We start from the raw sequence: 17,043 nt of genomic DNA, 5'->3' as shown, positions 1-17,043 counted from the left end.
CTGAGAGGTCTTCATGGGCCCGTTCCTTTTCTCTACCACTCAGCAAACACGACTACTAGTTAAAAAAAAACATAGAAATTCACTTAAAATAACAAACGTTACAGGGATATTATAGTTAAGAAATAGAATTTGTAAAACCTTAGAAAGTCAATTAAAAAATATAGGTTATAGGGATGTTATAGTTGGGAAATTGAATTTAAAAGCCTTAGAAATTCACTTGCAAAACCCAAAGGTTACAGGAGGTTATAGTTGGGTTCAGATTTCAGTCATACAAAACCAATGAAATTCAGGTTATAGTTACCTGAGCTAACTATAACCTACGTTCCTGAAATGCACTAGTTATGATATCACATATTACATCACTCAAGGTATGGTCAGTGACATCACTGATGACATCATCTAGTGTGTGTAAGCATTTTCTAAAGAGTTTACGATTGTTAAACATATATGCTAACCTACTATGAAAGTTAAATTAGTATACTAGGTCCACTATTACTGAGTGATACTACTCACATATTATGTGAATGGCTGTGTGACTGTATTCTTGTGTGTAGGTGTGCAAGTGGCTGTATGTGTATATATGGTTTTTTTTCAGTGTATATATATGTATACGTATATGTTATGTTATTAAGATTTCTAAAGCGCGGCTGTTAACCTAAGGTGTCCTGGCGCTGAGTGCTGCCTAAAAGGTTCCCGCGAAGTGAGGCATCTATACTGTGAAAAGCCACGTTTTCAGATCCCTTCTGAAGGAGAGGAGCCCGGTTGCATTTCTGAGGTGAAACGGTAGGTTATTCCAGGCCTTAGAGGCAAAGATAATGAAACTCCTGCCACCCATGAGGCTCTTTTAACTAAGAAAATCATCACTTGTTTTGCTGTCAGAGAGCGCAAGGTTCTACTCGGGACATACCATTGAAACCGTTGTTTCAGATAGTCAGGACCATTACCATTTAGGGCCTTGAAATCTGTACAAAGGGCTTTGAACTGAGCTCGCTGTTTCACAGGAAGCCAATGAAGCTGTCTTAGTTCCCTCTTGACTGAGACGAACCTAGGTGTACCTGTCAATAGCCTGGCTGCTGTGTTCTGCACTACTTGGAGTTTGCTCATGAGTCTATTTTGAATGTTCAAATAGAGAACATTACAATAGTCCAAGCATGCCATAATAAGTGCAGCTGTAACTGCAGCTCTCAGGCTATCATCAGAAAGAAGAAACTTTATTTTCCTCAGAATTCTGTTGAGAAAAAAACATGAGGAGACAACCCCATTGATCTGGTCTTCAAAAGTGAGTTTCTTATCAACAATCACCCCCAAGTTCTTCACATTTTCAGATTGTTCTGGAAGCGTTCCCAGTTCACTTGGCCACCATTCCGGTGTCCAGATATTAATGTTATTCCTGAAAATGATGACTTCAGTTTTCCCGGAATTCAGTCTCAGGCAGTTGGACGCCATCCAATACGAGATAGCTTTCATACAGTCGTGACATTTCCTACCAGTTTCCGATTCCTCGCCACGCTGAAGAGACAGTACTATTTGCGTGTCATCTGCATAAGACGTCAGTTGGAACCCGAATGTTCTTATCAGGGCTCCCAGCGGTGACACGTATACATTGAAACGTGTGGGACTCAGGGAGGACCCCTGAGGTACCACACACGGCAAGGAGAAGGGTTTGGACCTAGCCTTGTCCAAATCCACTGATTGTAGTCTGTCGGAAAGGAATGATTTAAGGAGGTTCCAGGCCATGCCTTGAACTCCATTTTCTGATAACCGGTCTATGAAAGCATTATGATAGACAGTGTTGAAGGCCGCCGAGAGATCTAACATGATCAGAATTGCGGTGCCTCCTTGGTCCAAGGCCTCTCTAACCTACTCGGTGGACTTGATTAAAGCCAGTTCGGTGCTGTGTTCCGATCTGAATACAAACTGCATTGGGTCGAAGATGTTATTGGTCTGCAAGAACCGACTGAGTTCACGTTCAAAGCTGGAGAAGTGTGGCTCAATGATTAGAGCGGCAGACCCTGATGCAGAGGTCTAGCCCGGGACCAGGGTTCAATTCCCCGCCTCGGTGGGTCTTGGGCTCAAAAATTCCACGGACCTGATAATTCTCGCCTCGGTGCCATTCCAATCATGGAGTCCCACTCTGCAACTCTGGGAAATAGCTTGCTTAATCTCCACAACGGCCCCCACAACGCTAAGGATGTCTGGCCCCCACCTTGGGGGTTCCCAGGAGTGGACGCCTCACAGGGAAAGCCAGGATGGGTTCCACAGCGGTATTCGTACAAGTGCCGAGAGACCTCCGGGTAGTCGTGCGCTATACAAGTATCCATACATTTACATTTACAGTTTTCTCGATCATTTTCGCAGGTAGTGGGAGGCAGGAAATAGGTCTGTAGTTGTTCGGGATTTGGGGTTGAGGTTCTTTTTTAAGCAGGGGCAGGATGGATGCCATTTCCCATTTTTGGGGGAAATGTCCCACCTTAAAAATATGATTGAACAGGGAAGGAAGAGCTTCCACAATGGTTTCTGGAATTAGCTTCATCACGTCAGCTAGGCATAGATCCAACAGAGGACCTGATTGAGTAGACATCAGGAGTTTAATCAAATCTTGTGTCTCCAGGGGAGAGAAGCTGTCTAGCGTTAATGTTGCCCCTCACCCATTGGGCTCCATTATGGTGGAGTCTCCATCATCATTAGCTTGTGTGAGGCCAAAAGATGAAAATATGGCTTCCACCTTTAACTGAAAAGCGGAAGCAAGATTTTCGTACAGTTCAGAGCTGCTCTGAATTGTAGGCATTTAGGGGACTGTGAGTTTAACAATAGTTCTGAAGAGTTCTTTGGAGGAGGATTTTGCCAAATTTATCTGTTCCGAAAAGAAACTCTTTATTGTCCTGAAGTAGTTTCTTGTAGAGAGAGAGAGACTTTCTTTATTGGCCTCTTTATCGGTCTTGCAGTAGTCACTTCTCCAGAGTCGCTCTAGCCATTTACAGGCTTGTTTTTGTACTTTTAATTCTTCTGAGTACCAGGGAGCTGATGGATTGATCCGTTTGGGAGTCCACTATTTTACCGGGGCAAGTTTATTGCAAGCTGCCTCTACCCATTCCGTGTAGGCGGCAGTTGCATCATCACATTTGCCAAGATGTTCGATACTATGAGAAGGCCAAAAGTACAAGATGTGAACAAAACATATCAGGATATAACACACAGTGATTTGAGCTCAGATCCTGGCTCAGAATTGGAGGAAGGAACAGGCAAGGAAATAGCTAATGTCGCACCACAATAGCAGATGAATTTCCTTTTTTAAGGTGGGACCAAAAAACAGAGTATTAGCCCAAAAGGGGCAGGGAAGACCAAAAGGAGGAGGAGGAAACAAAGAAGAGTCAGGCCAGCAAAAATAAGAAAAGGTAGAAACCTGTGGGAGGAATATGAGGAGCCTTTGGAAATAACAGAACAATCACAGACTATATCAAATCTAAATGATATGAAGTTATCAGAAAATGATAAAAGAAATGTAGTGGTGCGCCTCTCCTTTTGTCAAGAAGCTGAATTTGATTATTCACAAACGAGAATAGATCTGTTCAAATTTACGAGAAAATTGTAACTGGCAAAATTACATGAAAGCAAAATAAAAAAGAGACTGTAAGTACAGTGAGAGAGGAATAACAACCACAAACAAAATATTGTCTTCTGATCATGAACTTTTAATGGAACTATTAGAAACAGAAGTAGAAACAACAAATATGAATATGTCTATAGAAAATCTAATGGACAAGACATTCCCATATTAATGTACGTGAAGGAGGAGATACTACATTCAGGGCAAAATCTAGATATATCCCGCAAATGGGGAGAGATAACATCAACACATTCTTAGAAAACATGATAAATGAGATACAAGATATACAATCATCTAAGAACAAGAGATTTGTAAAGAAAGAAACACTGAATAGGGAAGTCAAACAAACAATGGAAGAATTACTAGCAATGATAACTTCAAATCGAAGCCCTCAGACAAGGAGGGAGTATTGTTTTATAGAAAAGAGACTCATCTGGAAAAGCCTACAAGCATTTCAATGATAAGGACTGGTATTGTAGAATAACAGAGATGGAAAACACACGGGCCAATGAGGTATTGTCCATCTTATTAACAGACTAGGCTGAACAAGGTCTCCTGAGTTGGGATGAATTGAGCTATTTAAACAACCTCATCCTAAGATACCTGTGTTTTACATTATTCCAAAAGTGCACCAAAATACCAATGTACCACCTGGTTGGCGGATCATCCCAGCACAAGTCTGCACTTTACAAAATGTGTCTAAATACAAAGATCACTTTCTGAATCCTTTAGTGAGAACATCACCATCATACATGCAGGACACAGCAGAATTCCTGGGCAGAATATTTGATATCAAATTGGAAAGTGACGTACTTATTGAACTTAGATGCTTTGGCACTATATCAGTATAAAACACAGTGATGGTTTCAAAGCAGTTAAACATTATTTTACAATGAGACCTATTACGTTTGTGGAACACAACAAAATGCTGATATTTATGATGGAGTAGTGTCTTACCAAGAATATGTTTATGTTTAAAGATGCCCTTTTAAAAGTGAACAGAGGAACAGCTTTGGGTACCCGCTTCACACCCGGTAATGCAAATTTACATACAGCCTGGAGGAAGGAGCAGGTGCTCGGGCCATGGAGCAGTAGATGGATCACATTATACTTCAAGTCAGATACATAGGTGATCTGTTTTTGCTATGCACTGTAACACAAGAAGAGAAATGTGTAGAATGTCTCAATCAAAATTAATTAAATTTGAGTCTCACTAGTAAGATCAGTAAAACTGAAAATTAACTTCTGGATGTGTTAGTGAAGGTAGAGGAAGAGAGATGGGTAACCAAAGTGTACAGGAGAACAGTGGCAGAAAATACCACCCTTCGCACCCATAGCTTTCATCTTACCCCCCGATTAAAAGGATCTCCTTTGGGTAATTTTTAGAGCAAGACGCCTATGCAGTACTGAAAAATAGTATGACAACATAGAAAGAGAAATCATTACTTGTTTCAGAGCTAGAGGATGCGCCACAAGTATCTTGAATGCAGCTCCCAAAATGGCAGGATTAAACAAAAGAGATAAAACACTGTTTATGCCAAAAGTAAAACATAAAACTAATAAACAGACATTTATAACATCATACAGTGTGGACCCTAATAGATTGTGCAGAGCTCTGCACAAGCACTGGCACTTGATCAAAAATGATCTAGTAATTGGACAGGACATACCCAATAACCCACAAATTTGTTTTAGAAGAGCTAGGTCCCTACGAGACCAACTGGTCAGGAGTGAACTGAATGCTAGAACACCTAAGCAAACATGGCTTACACGCAAGGAGGGCTTTCTCAAATGTAATCGCAGTGAAGCCTGTCAACATAGGAAAAACCTAGCACAGTTAGTTACACCATTCAACCAAGTGATAAGGGTGAAGTGGCATCTAACCTGTAACAGCGAATTTGTCATCTATATGTTAAAGTGCCCATGCCCTAAAATCTATGTAGGGAGCACAGCATTACCTGCACATAGGGGTATACTGCAACATCTTAGCGCCATAATCAGTAAAGGTAGAAATTATCCTGTCACCCGGCATTTTGAGGAAGTACACAATGGGGATGCACACTTAATGAAATACACTTGTTTAGCCCTGGTCCCAAAAGATAAAAGAGGTGGAGACCCTGATGCCAAACTCAGACAGTTGGAGCAAAAATATATATTGAATATCAATAATAAGAAACCACAGGACCTCAATATTGATGTGGAATTATATGCATTTTTTAGATAATCCGAAGATGTGTGCCCGGTCTCAGATACGCATTCAGTTCCAGGATGGATTTTAATCAAAACTGTATGAATTATAATTTCTGTTTTAGTTGGCCAACAGGGGCATGTTAAATTAATTTATGTATGGAATGGAGGACACAGGTGATTATGCTAAACTTTGTTGGTGGCCTTAATATGCTTAGTGTTTATATAAAATATTAGGATTAGTAACCTATTGTTTAAATTGTCTTTTCCATTATTGGAGCCATTTAAATATGTGGAAAAGGAAAAATGGAGCATAGGCCCACTTACATGTATAAGTAAAAAATTGGGTATGTGGCATGAAATAAGATTTCTTTGACCCTGACAGGCCCACTAGGGCATTATGAGAATGTTTTAATGTACCTGAATATAGGTCTAACAAATTTGGTGATACATTTATAGACATCACCGTATAATTGAAATATGAACTCTGTTAGAATATTTTAAAGGGTCAATCGAATTATAATAATTGTTAAGAGAAGCCGAATATACAAACAATCAATTTGCTGTGTAAAGATATATACGTTATAACTCATGCAATGTTTGTGAAAGCTTAAAGAAATTGAATCATGTGTTATGACCCCATTGGGAATGATCGTTTATTCCTTATATAATGTTATTTTTCAGTGTATATGCATATATGAAAAGTTACGAGAACTTAACCACTCTATAATGGCCACCACATCAAGCATCAGTGGAATAGATGTAAAACACTGCTTGTGCCTTGTTTTTGTTGACACACTTGGGTCAGATGTATTTAAAGAAAATGAATCCAATATGGTGCTAGTTGGCCCCCAGGGACCCTCTCTAGCAATGGGGACTTAATCCCCCAATGCAGAGCATGCCAGGAGGCGCTTTTGCAGAGTCATGCAGGGAGGGGGCAGGGCCTTCAGCGAGTTTCTGTTTAAAGAAAAAAAGAAAAAAAAATGTAAGAAGGGGGGCTGTGTGGGGAACCCATCCATTTAATTGGAGTCCCGAGGAGCTGGCAGTCCCTGGGGGTTGGTGGGCCAGTGAGGCCCCACGCCACTATTAAACTAAAGCCGGGGATGTGGCAGTGCCTGGGGCAGGGTGAGGGGGAAGAGCCCACATGCACATTACTTGTTGATGAGCCCCAGGGAGGTGGCGGTCCCTTGGGCTGCTGGGGGGGCCCGAGCCCCCCGTGCATAATAAATAAAGTCCCAGGGAGGTGGCAGTTCCTGGGGCTGCGGGGGCCCCCGTGGGCCCCTGCATATAATTTTCTCATTGCCCCCAGGAACTTGCCCACCCCGGGGCTCAACAGAACAAAGCGCAGGAGTTGGTGCTTCGTTTTTATTTTTTATCATCCGGATTTGCTTACCCAGTGCGAATTTGGCAGATTTTAAAAAAATATATATGCTTTTTTTGGCCCTGAACGTCCTTGTGGGACCCCCTGGGCTGGACTAGGGGGTCGGGGTTTTTCTACCCTGCCCCCTTTTCTTGATTTTAACCTTTATTTCACAGTTTCCTTGTGACTCAGTTTTACCGTGTCACAAGATGGCTGCCCGTGCTCTGCAGGGTTCGCGACTATATGTATATAAATATATTTATACATGACCCACTGGTGGTCGCCATTAGGTAGTTATAGTTAGGACCTAGTTTCCATGGGAAAGGGATTTTTGGACTTGGCTACAACTTTGGCGTCAATTAACCAATCTGCATGAAATTCGCCAAAACGTCTCACAGTGGGTACCATTGATTGAGAAAGTTTGGGGGTGATCTGTGCAGTGGGACCGAGAATTTCGGGCGCAAAATAAGATTGCGTTTGTAATTTTATTCAAATAGGAAGCTTTAGCCGCCTCTACAGCCCGAGACTTATAATCAAACATCATGGAGTCATAAACAAGCAAAAAGCATCGTGCATAACATCCAAAGCTGACCTTCGCATTTCGGCCGGAGCATTCTACTGAGTCATAGAGTGATACATAGAGTGTCAATGTAAAGGTAAATCACTACCACCAATTAAAAACATACAATTGTTTTAAAGGGTACACCACCATAATTATTTTTCTCTTCATTTTGATTATAAGGAGTAAGTTTCATTGCAGTGTTATAAATAGGCATACCATTAATTCTTCATTTGTCCTTGTAAAGTACACAAAGTTTTGGGGACTAAGGGACACAAGTACAACATTCAGACTTCCATGATTCATCTGGCATATAGATTGTGCAAAACAGCAAAAATCTGCAAAACTGTTTATAGAGAACCAATTCCATATAGACTCCCACGAGTCTTTGACATTTGAATTTTCTTTTGTTGTAATTTTTGAAATTTTGAAATCTTACCGTGGAGATTAGAGGATCAAGATAAGAGCAAGTTTCAAACAATCAGTTGTCAAAAAATCATAATTGTCGAACTATTACTATATTATGATATACCAAGTGCAGATGTACCTTTCAAATGATCCACTGGTGGTCGCCATTAGGTAGTTATAGTTAGGACCTAGTTTCCATGGGAAAGGGATTTTTGGACTTGGCTACAACTTTGGCGTCAATTAACCAATCTGCATGAAATTCTCCAAAACGTCTCACAGTGGGTACCATTGATTGAGAAAGTTTGGGGGTGATCTGTGCAGTGGGACCGAGAATTTTGGGCGCAAAATAAGATTGCGTTTGTAATTTTATTCAAATAGGAAGCTTTAGCCGCCTCTACAGCCCGAGCCACTAAACTGACTTACAACAAATTTGGCAGGGAGGTAGAGGTCAGTTCATGGTACTGGATTTTGCTTATTTGGTGTAAATCCGCTCAGTAGTTTTTGAGAAATTTAAGTTCAAACTTATACTCACCTCTCCGGCTGTAGATATTTTCACGGTGGTTTTGCGATTAATTTAGAATACTCGCGTCTTGACGCTCTGATTGTCTGGTTGTAACCTGAATAGAAAGGTGCAGCTGCTGGTTTATCTATTGGGAATGGTTCCTGGGGCTGAAAATCTGTGTGAAAGCCCACATAAGGGGTTAGATTGGATAGACTCTTACCCCACGGTTTAGAAATTGTGGTGTTAGTGACACAAGTTTTTTTTCACAAAATAGTTTTTTTAATCGCGCGCTATATTCGTGATGACATTGCGACAGCCAGCGCTAACACCCTATGTAACATCACGGGGATGTCGCGACTATCGATGTAGTCGTGAATATTGGTGAAAATATATTTTTTTTAAAATGGGAATCATCAAAACACATTACATTATTTTGAGATTCTGATAAATGTTTTTATGGAGTTATTTATATTGCGTGCTATCTAGTGTGATGGTTAGCATTCACTATATACTTATAATTTTTAAATGTGGTGGTGGCTATTGAAATCCCGCTTTAGCTTTCCACATTCGCGACGTACCTGTTGGGCATCACGCTATCCGGAGTGAACGTGAAAACGGAAAATAGGTTTTAGAGATGATTGTTCTAGAAATACAGTAGAAAAACATGACTTTCAAGTGTACAGTAATAAACATCTAGCGTGTAGCATTCTGTAATGTGTGTGCATGTATGTGTTTTCACATTCTTCGAAAGGCATGATTGTCGCAGTTAACGACATCATTGCGAAGTGCCGAATAACCGCAAAAATGGGAAATAGGTTTGAAAGATGGTTTTCAAAGAAACTTAGTACAAAAATATGAGTTAAAACATGCTTTTCAAAACATACGTGTATAGTAACCTTTGTAGGCCAATCTTGAGAATGGATTTTTTTACATATTATTTTTGGGTGTGTTGGTGGCCATTGAATGTCTGCTTTTCTTTTCCGTTTTCACAGTGTTTCCGCAGGGATCATGACGCCATCGAAAGATTATTCCAAAAACTAAAGGGAAAAAAACTCTTATTGAAAAACTTCACAATATTTCGGGTACTAGGATGACTCTTACAAGAGCCATTGTGTTGGTTGTGTTTATGTGGCTGCTACACATAAGACCAGATGCAGAGTTTCAGGTTAGTTAGAAACACACTATTGCCTTCATCTGTAAAGTGCATACCATCATTTCTATAAATTCCATGCATTTCAAAATGCAGATTGTTTTTATAGATACAGCCCATACGATGGTCGCTGAGGAATGCAGAAACAGTTTTGTTAACATGTTTCCTGGCTTTGTAAATCTGTGGACAGAACAGATTTGACCACATTCATTTCTGTTTTTGGCATATATTAGAGTACACAAAGACAATGTGAGCGAAAAGCAACATCAGTTCTTCAAAGGTATCTTTCAATAGGATTTCCAGCCCTACCGCAGTCAATGTGTCTAGGTCATTGCCACCACAGTGCACAATCATGAGTTGAGGAGTTTTGGAATCCACAATGGATTTAACCGAAGCGAGCAACTGATGAAACATCAACCCTCTCTGGCAAAAGCAAATAATCTGCACATTTGGCAAACCCAAGTCCCTGTCAATACCTCTCTTTTTTGCACCCTCTTTAGCCCAATAGATATAGCTATGGCCCGCAATCCATACTCTAAGCATTTGGACGTGAAGGAGCAATAGTAGTCAGGAGAAGGCTGGAGTTGGATGAGGTACTTTTCCAAAGGAAAAGAAGCTAAAATTGAGGTGTTTAAAAAAAATATATAGTCATGTCCAAGGGCGGACAGAAGAATGGCACAACAGAATTCTTTGGGACGAGGTGCTTTATTTAAGTTTCATAAGCAATCAAACATCATGGAGTCATAAACAAGCAAAAAGCATCGTGCATAACATCCAAAGCTGACCTTCGCATTTCTGCCGGAGCATTCTACTGAGTCATAGAGTGATACATAGAGTGTCAATGTAAAGGTAAATCACTACCACCAATTAAAAACATACAATTGTTTTAAAGGGTGCACCACCATAATTATTTTTCTCTTCATTTTGATTATAAGGAGTAAGTTTCATTGCAGTGTTATAAATAAGCATACCATTAATTCTTCATTAGTCCTTGTAAAGTACACAAAGTTTTGGGGACTAAGGGACACAAGTACAACATTCAGACTTCCATGATTCATCTGGCATATAGATTGTGCAAAACAGCAAAAATCTGCAAAACTGTTTATAGAGAACCAATTCCATATAGACTCCCACGAGTCTTTGACATTTGAATTTTCTTTTTTTGTAATTTTTGAAATTTGAAATCTTACCGTGGAGATTAGAGGATCAAGATAAGAGCAAGTTTCAAACAATCAGTTGTCAAAAAATCATAATTGTCGAACTATTACTATATTATGATATACCAAGTGCAGATGTACCTTTCAAATGCAGGGTTTCCTTCACAAGATGACTTATCTATTGCCACCCAATTTCTGGGATCCAGGGATCTGTGTCAAACATTAAAGTGTCAATATAGTGAATACAATGTTGTCCCTGTGGGGTGAGAAAATATAGAGTGTCAACATGTTAGATTATACCTGTCTAAGTTCTAAGTCCCATTACCTCCTACAACTTGGAACAGAAATTAACTACCAGTGTCCATATCCATGTTCCGTTCTAAGAACAATATAGCGAAAAATAAAATAAACAGCTGTCAGGTACTGCATTTAGCCAAGGTTCAATCCACATAAAAAGGGGATACAACCATGCATAAATCCCCGATATTAAATGTCCATAGTTAAATTCCATAGCTGACCTTCAGAGTATATCATATAGGTTTATTAGAAAACAAACAGATACATGTATAATCCATCCAATAAAGAGCACTGTGCACATTCCTTTAACGTCTTCAGTGCCCATGACGAGATAGTCTCGTCATGGAGCACGGTTGCGCTGTGCCCATGACGAGACTATCTTGTCATGAACCCCACCCACTAGTGCAACGCCCGGCACAGGAGGGGGAAAGGGCGTGGCACTGAAGGGGTTAAAGTACAGAGAACCTAAAAGACAGATTCCTCTCTATCATTTTCTCTGGGGTTCCATCTAAAAGATGAAAGTGCTAGGTGCAGTTGTGGTCCTATTTAGGACAAACGTGGCCCATGTTTATGTAAACATATGGAATAAAGTGCATTAAGAAGAAATAATGCAGTAATGCAAACATCAACACTAGGTTGTTTTTGCGTCCTTCTCCTATCCAAATTTTGCACATACAATATTAAAGTGCCAAGTGCAATTGTAAACCTATTATGAAAAAAGTGGCTCATGCATATACTCGGACAGAGATAAAACCTAATTCATATTATCCCACACCTTCAATTGAAAGTCAGATAAAATCACAAGTAAATCACCAAATTCATAGACAAGGAGTCATGAACCAACTACTGCAGTAGATTGATTCCAAAATGTGACTATCAGACTGTCACGGACATCAATTAGAAATCCTGATAATCCTATCTATAATCCAATCATAAAAAGTCATAATAAAGAGACCCTATAGAAAGCTATAAAGTTTTTCATCTGTATTGAGGTCCCAAGGAATTTCTGTGGTGTCATTCTGCCATTTGAGAAGTAGATCTGAATCCAGGTCACTGAGGGTCGGTAGGACACAGATTCTTAGACCCCTAGGAATGCGCTAGCATTCAAAGTATTTTTTTAGGATCACACCTTCCCACCATTTATTCACCTCTATCATCCTGGCTTGCTACAGTTCTCTCATTTGCTGTCGGGGTGTATTCAATATCTTGGGACCTTGACTGCACCCTGGTCCTTCCTTCGCATCTCCACTTTCATCAAACATGTCTTTGAGCATGAGTTCACGTTTGCTCCATCTGTCTGCCATGTTTTCAAAGAGCAACACGTCTATACCTGTCCCTGTACAGTGATAACACTGCAGTGCGCCTTGAAAAAAACAAATGTTTCCTCCTGTGTTATAAACACAGATGTATGCACCTCAAATATATCCTCTTATGTTTCTTGCCACCCATCTTTCAAGGATTTTGTAAAACACACAAAGAAAATCTATTGATTCTACAAGCCTCGGAATTTCCTCACGGATGCAATGCTACAGAGCGGGTCGGTACACCAAAGCAGAGAAAATGCCGGGCAGCAAAGTGTGAGGGACAGATGCCTGCGCCCACCCGTAAAAACAGCAGCAAGCATCCCATGTCCCCTGCCCCAGCGCCTCGCGCAATAAACAGACCACTCTAGTGCCTTAAGCGTAAAAGGACATTTCTTAGGACCAGGCTGCACAACATAATCAACATCAAATAACATCAAAAACAATAAACCAACCCCCAACAACAACTCTTCATTCCTTCCATCTCTTCACCCACTCTGAACTCTCTTCTCCTACCACTCCATGACCCGTTCCGTTCTTCATCCATTTCCACAGATCTCCTAGCATCCTCCCCGGTATCACCTAGCATTTCACTCTTGCCTCCAGCTCCCCCCATCATTCACTCCTCCCCCGAGGGATGGGTGCGCCTGCTATTGACTCTCCCACCCCTCCAAAGTATCGCCAACCAGGAAACCCCCTTTAGGGTGACTACCTGATCCCCCCCCCCCCCCCCCGAGGTCCCAATGTGCATCTTTCACCTCCACCTACTCAAGCATTCCTGTGACACCAAATCGCCTCATTCCACAATTTTCTAACCACATCTTTCATCTCCATCATGTAATAGGTGTTCCCAAGTCTTGAAAGATGCACACCGTCATCCCTAAACAGTAGTGGCGCTTCCAGTCGCAGTGCAGTGTGAGCAATTACTTGGATGTCCTTCTCCCCACAGAAAACTCGCATTGCCCTTTTGAGCTTCCTTCGTGCTTTCTCAACAGCCCCGTGTTTGAGTGCCCCCCTCCGAACTCTTCAAGGAACACATTTAGTCCAGGCTATGCATGTCTCAGCCAACCTGTGTTTCAACACCTCCAAGTTTCTCTGCATCAGCTGTAAGAGTGCCAAACCCAACAGCCAAATCAAATCGTTCTCTCCCAGATGTATTATCAACAGATCAGGCCATCCTTTCTGTGGGACCATCTTCGCGAGCCAGGGCAATAGTGCCCCCATTGCATCACCCCTTTTCCCTACCAGTGCACCTCATGATGTTGTTCTTTGAGTCCCAGGTTACGGCCGTACACCTGTTGGTCTGCATACTTGGAGGCCCAATGCACAATCCAAGTGACCGTCTTGGCCCCCGGTCCACCCATGCAACCTACGAGAGAGAAAGACGTTAGTAACACAGTCTGAAACGTTCCACATCAAAACCCCCCATACCTAACCGGGCCCTGCTAAATCCCTCACTTCCGAACATACCACTCACAGCACCTAAATTTCCACCTCCCAATCTACTGAATCCTGTCCCAGGACCAAGCCAGCCGAGCCGCCACTGTCGCCGCCCAATACGGATGGAATGTGTCCCAAAACCCGCCGGATCCAGACCCAGGCGCCTCAAAGCCATGCGCAGCACCGCCAACAACTGTCCCCCATCACCTTCTCCGCTGACATGTGACAAAAAATCTCCCCACTCGTTGGTCGAGCGGACAGCAGAAAAAACCTCAATTCAGCCACCCACCGGGCATGCTCCCCCACAACAGCCAAACCCACTTTCCCTTCCCCAACTGATCCGTTTTAGATTGACCCAACCAAATCCCCAGTCACCCAGCATCCAACCTGATCTCCTCATACAGTCTGCCACACACCGACCACGTACCCAGCAACTCGGAGACCCTAAAAGTCCCAAAAAACATCCATATCATGCACAAACAGAAAACCCGAACCTCAAAAGCATCATAACAGCAAAGCGGTAAAATCTCAATGAACCTGACCAACAGCTCAAATGTAATCGCCTCCCTCAACATCCCTCCCCCTTTCATCTCCCTGCCCCAACCTCTGAGCACCCTACTTATAATCACATCCTTTGTAGGGTCAAAACCAAAAAACAAACAACAATAGAAAGCTACTCCTGCCAATTTCCCAGAAATCGTTGCAGACGACAGCCCCTTGTCAATGCAATGCAATACAAACTGCAACACTCCTTGTTCCATGGTAGAGCGATCTCCCCAAGCAAAATCCCCACGCCATCCCAGAAAGGATCCAAACTCCGCCCACGCCAGTCTATATGTGCGTCTTGTAGTAGCAGCGATTGAGTTTTCAACCAGGCCTATCACCCTCACTTCCCCAAGGCCCAGATGCCATCCAGCAGCTTGGTCTTGAACAGATCCGCTCCTGGTGCCTATCGCCGGAACCACTGCCACTGCGAATGAGACAAAGCATCCGCAATGTCATTATTCGCTCCAGGGACATGCTTGGCTCAAAAGACCCTATTCAATCTCAGACATTTCAGTATGAAACTCCGCAACAAACGCAGCACTCTCAGATCCCTTGCCCTCTGCCGGTTGACCAAATCGACCACAGTCATGTTGTCCACATGGAACAGCACTGACCTGTTCTGAAACTCAGGTCCCCACACCTCCAGTGCCACCAACAAGGCAAAAAATTCCAGAAATGCAATGCTCCTCCCCTGCTTCACCCAATGCTCCGGAGAGTCTTCCGCGCACCACCTGCTATCCCAGAAGATCCCAAAACCAGCTGCCCCTGCTGCGTCAGAGTAAATTTGCACTTGCCAAACCATCCTTTCCTCCTCAAAGTCCAGGGACACCCCATTGAAATCAGTCAAGAATGTCAGCCATGTCCTCAAGTTTGCCCGTACCCCCATGGAAATTCGGACCCTGTGGTGCAGGAGAACTGCCCCCTACATGATCATGCCGAGCCATCTGCAGAACGTCCGTCCAGCCCTCACCACCCTGCACGCGAAGTTCAGGAAACCCAGCAGTTGTTGCACCGCCCTCAACGCAATCCTCTTCTCCCAGATCGCCCACAAGAGGTATGCCTGTATCTCCGTCACTTTAGTGATAGGGAGCCGAGCCATCCAATGAATGGAGTCCAGCTCAATGCCCAGAAATGTCAAACTGCAGCTAGGTCCAGCTGTCTTTTCCAGCGCCAAGGGGACTCCGAAATGTTGGGACATCTCCTGGAACTGCGACAGGGCCCTGCCACAATCCCCAGAGTGTGCCCTCCCCAGAAAAAGTAAGTTGTCCAAATAGTGAGTAACTTCCCGGTGCCCGCTGATCTGTGTAAAAGCCCACTGCAAGAATGTGCTAAACAGTTCGAACAGCGCACAGGAAATCGCGCATCCCATGGCCAAAACCTTGTCCATGTAGATGGCCCCCGTGAACTGCATCCCCAGCAGAGAGAAATCTGCAGGGTTTATAGGCAGCAGGCAGAAGGCGGAAGGCAGACTTCACATTACATTTCGCCAGTTCCGCCCCCCGGCCCACACACCCTCACTAGGCGGATCACATCATCCACCAAAGCATAGAGCACCCTTGAGTCTGCCTCTGCGTTGAAATCATTCACAGACTGCCCTTCCGGCCACGAGAGGTGATGGATCATGCGAACATCACCTTCCTCCTTCTTAGACACCACGCCCAGAGGGGAGATAATCAAGTCGTCCGCTGACCAGTCGCAAAACGGGCCCGCTATCCTGCCTTCGTCTACCTCCTCCTGCAACTTGGCCGCCACCACCCCCGGCAACTCCTTGGCTGATTTCAGATTGTCCGCCCATCTCCTCACCCTAGGTCCCTGATAGCCCACTCAAAAACCCTCTGTGAAACCCCACTGAATCTTCAAAGCCGCCTCCCTGTCCGGGTAAGACGAGAGCCACGGGGCCATCACCTCCACCTTAACCAGTGTAGGCGCCCTTCTGTCCAGACTGCCCCCTACCCTTCACGTTGCACCACTGCTCAGATGGCGTGACCAAGGTAAAACATTGGGTAAGGGCGTGCCGCCCCCCACACTTGGAGCACTCATGCTTAAACTTACACGGGTATCGGGATCAGTAGCCCCTGTTGTAGCTCCAACATGCCCCGGTGTTGTTGCCACCCGGCTTGGCAGGCTGACCTGTGGGACCTGTACCAGCGGAAACTCCCCCCGCCCCACTGTGGACGGGATGCGGCGGAAAGGACCGGTAAGTGACCGGCAAGCCACTAGCCGTATGAGTAGACACCGATGAGTGCGTGGATTCCATCCACTGCATCCACAGCTCCTGATCCACCTCCCCCCAGTGCTTTTCCGGGTTCACACTAACTCGGGCTCCGAACTCCTCATCGTAGCTCAGCCAAGCAAACCCCCCAAACTGCATCTGGGCTTTGCTAATGATGTTCATGTACTTCATTAGCACCAAGGTGCCTCTCACAATAAATGCTAGCATAAATGAGAAACGCCGACATCCAATTTTCCATGGTCACAGGCACCCTGGCCTCCGAGTCAGCTGCCATTCCTCCTCCTTAGAACCCTCTT

Source organism: Triturus cristatus, chromosome 10 (assembly GCF_964204655.1).
Source record: "Triturus cristatus chromosome 10, aTriCri1.1, whole genome shotgun sequence".
Classification (NCBI taxonomy): domain Eukaryota; kingdom Metazoa; phylum Chordata; class Amphibia; order Caudata; family Salamandridae; genus Triturus; species Triturus cristatus.
Note: the sequence above shows the minus strand (reverse complement) of the source record.